Below are 4,443 nucleotides of genomic sequence, written 5' to 3'. Positions count from 1 at the left end.
ATTTTGACATCTCACATGTTTGACAGATATGGTCGCCAAACCATATCCTAATGAGGACACAGATGGATATGGATTTGGTCTACTAATTTCGCCGGCGGTTGGCAACAAAACTGCGACATCTCGCAACCAAATTGTTTGCTGGGTTCAGCTATGTCGACAAAATCATTTTCTAAATTACACAAAGAGTTTTTGCTAAGTGCTTTTACTATATTGGCTCCATTATCAGAAACTATATATTTTTTTATTTTTTCATCAAGCACAAGTCTAATTCACAAAAAATATTTTCCACTTTGTCGCAGATAGCTGTAGAATCATGTTTTCCTGGAAAAGGTTGGCAATCTACTGTCATATGCTGCATGACAAAATCTTCATCGAGAAATTGTAATGTAAAAGCTATGTACGAATCACCAGATCTTGATGTCCATAAATCAGTTGTCATACACACTGAATAAAGAGTGGTTTTTGCAGATTTTATTATGTTAAGCATTCGTTCTTTCAAATTTTTATACAATTTTGGTACTACTGATCTTGAAAATGTTGTGCGACAGAGGACAACATATCTTGGTTCAAAAAAAAAGAAAAATCAAATCTTTGAAAGCAGGTTCTTCGACAATACTATATGCATGTAAACCCTTACAAATAAACTTAGCTATAGTGTTAGTTATTTCTTGCGCTCTTTTGTTTGAAGGATCTAAAAATACTGTAGATCTAAAACTATGTTTCAGAGACATTTGCTTATTTGACTTAGTTTTAATCTTGGTTTTTGATATATCCTTAAGTTCTTTTAATTTTGAATATTCATTATATGCAACAACATGTCTTTTCAAATGATTCTGAAGAGTCGTTGTAGTACCAGTTGGAATATTCCTGACGATCTTACAGATATTACAAACAGCCTTGTACTGATCTTTTTTCATCTTAGTAAAGTAAAACCAAATCAAAGCATGAGGTGCATTAATTTTTGCCATATCAGTTGTACTAACTTGTACATCATTGTTACCACTATTTTCATCATTCTGTTCTTTCTCAATTTTATCATTTGCACTAATTACAGAATCACATGACAAATTACAATTTTGTCTGTCAAGAAGCAATCCTCCATTTTCCTTTATTTTTATTGTATTAATTTCTTTAAATGCTTTTTCAGAGTAGTCAGTTACTTTTCTTTTTCTACAGGCGCTGTCAATTGATGTAAAATCCAAGCTATCCGAGCTATCAGAATTTATATTTAAATCGGTCTCCATGAATAAAAAGTATCTGTAATAAATTATAAATATCGTGTTATTAATATTAGTGTGAAAATTAAAACAATTTATATATAAACCTTTCAAATTTAATCTTTTAACATAACCTAACCTATAATACTAACACAACACAAGTTTCTCTCGAATTTTCTGCACTTGAATGAATTCTTGTATATGTATGATTCTGAATCAGACTTGCGCTTTCCAGATTTTTTGTTCTTATTATAATTAATAAGAACAAAATCACTTAATCAAATTCTTCTTACTTAAAGTCAAACTAACTAACTTTTACTCTCTTATTTTCTAAATCAGCGCCACTTTGTTTATTAGCAGTAAATATGAGTTTGAAAAGAAACGCAATTTTGCATTGATTTTAATATGACATTTTATATTTTTAATTTATTTTAGAAAATTATTTTTCATGGAGATTGATTTAAATATAAATATAATTGATTTAAATATAAATCCTGATAGCTTGGATAATATAAATTTGGATGTGAGTACATTAAATAACAATGTCAGTGCCTGTAGAAAAAAATTGTATAAAATCTTTTCAATTCGTATCTTTGAATACTTCGTATTNGAACCATAGAGATTCGGATTCGAATCGAATCGAATTTCATCAGATTCGATTCGATTCGATTCGAATCCGAATAGTTCGCATATCTCTATTACTCGTGAACAACAAGGTAATATATTGTTACGCCCGCGAAGGCAAGACGGCACTATCGCCGGCCACTGAGATTCACGCGCGCGTTCGCGGCGAAGAAGAAGCGCGGTTTCTCTCTCAAAACACTTTATTAACATTCAGAATATAAACGATATCAGAATACAAATTGTATCAGGACAAATTGTCGAAGCGCGACGTGACAGCTCTCCGTTGCAATTCTTCTTAAACAAACTTGCAAGTCGCCCGGCAACAAACGGTCGCGGCAAGCGCGCGCCGTTCACGCGGCTCCCGCGACACATTCGCGGTGACCGCCGCGTAACATTGTCCCCCTCCTCTTCCAAATCGTCGTCCCGACGATTAAAGGAGATCCCGTCTTCCCGCTCACTCCTGGATTGCTGCCACAGGATCTCAAGCTGACCGGTCGAAGAAATTCCTCTTGAGAAATTTTATTCTTCAGGTCTCCGACAATCTCGCAACTTTCCGATCTTCGGACAGGGGAGGGAGGAACTTGCGTGAACCCACCTCCCAAAAATGGGCACCCCGAGTTCCCGTCTCGGCATTTGTCCAACGGCCCACGGGAAACCATGCGTCGAAAACCGTGAACAAGGCGGTCTTCCCTGATACAATACACGTCGCCACGTCCCGACGTCCTTGACAACGCAAAACTAGAAATAAGAAGCAACAAAAACACAACAGCAACAAAACAGAGCTTAAAGTTTACAATTTACATTACCATTTAATCGAGAGAGCATAGAGAGAAGTCTAACTTCCAAATTAATTCAGAGATGCAAGATTCTGAACACTTGGTAGCATACGGTAGCAGCGGTAGCATAGAGAGGATGCGCAAACAACCTCAGATCGTGTGCAATATGTACGTCGTATAAATTGTTTTAAAAATATAGATACATAAGATATATCATTTATTAAGTATAAATATAATGGGAATATCAATCTAAATAAAAAATGTGTTTTGTGTCATTCCAATTTTGGTTTTTATTGTTGCTAAGAAGCTTTACATGTATTTCAGTATATTTTTACATATATGTAATCTATAAAAACATTTATTTAAAAAATAAACGTACATAGTGGCCAAGAGTGGTAAATTTATTATTTTATTTGTACGCAGTTTTTTGTACATATAAATTTTATATATACATACATATAAATGCAATTTTTAATTAATAAAGAAAAGTCAGAGAACGAGCCGGAGAATTCGGACATTTCTTATACCGCTTACGACGTTATTGAGAGTTGAACGTTGAACGCCAACTCGCCCGAGCGAGAGCGAGACAGAAAGTCATTTTTCTGCCTCTTTCTACTGCCTGATCGCGCCGAAGTCTCGAGCGCACACGTACACAGCGCGTTATTGGATCGCGGAATAGGCGTGGGATCAAAGGGCAAGCAAAGCGGTTGCTCGCCAACAAGCGCCGTACGAATTGTACGGTCCGCTTGCCCTCCGATCTCCGCGCCTATTTCACGATTCAGTGACGCGCAGTGTACGCGATCTGAGGTTGTGTGCGCATCCCTTCCATGCTACCACATGCTACCAAGTGTTCAGAATCTGGCATCTCTGAATTAATTCATTCGTCATTTTAACGCGCGTATACCTCCTCTCCCAAGACCCCGCAACAACCGCGCCTCACCACCACTGCAACGCACACCTCTCGACAACGCAAACAGATTTCTACACCACCCTATCACCATAAGAATTTTTCTCCTCTTCGAAGAACCAATAGAAATCACCAATAGCCGGCCATGACCCCTGGACTCGGATCCTTTTCCTGGTGGGGGAGGACCCGCTTGGTCTTGGGTAGGGAACCAAAGTCCATTTGGTTTAACCCCTCCCTGACTTCGGTCACGGAGGGCGGTGACTTGGTCCGAGAGTTGGGGAACTATCCGGGCCATTACACAAGTCTCCAGGGTAGGGCACCAGAAAGGGAGACTGTGACCCCTTCCTCCTGATGCAGCGGACAGTAGCGCGGAAGAGAGCTGCATTTGCAGTTTGGCGCCTCCAAGGAGAATGAGGCGACGTCATAGCCTTAGGATTTTCTACTCACTCTCCAATAGGTATTGTGGTGGCTACTGGGGGGTTTTAGTGGGTGCGAGTCCCACACTTCCCGTCCCTTCCCCGGGGGCGGAGGTGCATAACGCATTTCCCCTCATCAAAAAAAAAAAATAATAATAATAAAAAAGTGACTTGTTTTTTACTCGTAAATAATTAAATCTTAAATTTTTTTTGCAATTTATAGTGAAATGGCCAGCCAAATATCAGAAGAGGTACATATCCGGCATTGTATGCTTTTTGAGTGTCACAAGGGTAGTAACGCAACCAAAAACATTTGCGATGTTTATCTAAGTGCAGTAGACGTTCGTAAATGCCAAAGGTGGTTTTCTAAGTTCAAATCCGGTAAGTTTGTGATCTTTTCGACTCGTATTGATCAGGAAGACCAACAAATTTAGACAATGACATGTTAAGGGCGGAAGTGGAAGCAAATTCGTGTCAGACAATCAAAGAAATGTCAAACACTC

Source organism: Pseudomyrmex gracilis, unplaced genomic scaffold (assembly GCF_002006095.1).
Source record: "Pseudomyrmex gracilis isolate BER0280 unplaced genomic scaffold, ASM200609v1 scaffold_2268, whole genome shotgun sequence".
NCBI classification, from domain to species: domain Eukaryota; kingdom Metazoa; phylum Arthropoda; class Insecta; order Hymenoptera; family Formicidae; genus Pseudomyrmex; species Pseudomyrmex gracilis.
The sequence above is the reverse complement of the archived record's forward strand: the minus strand, read 5'-3'. Positions refer to the sequence as shown.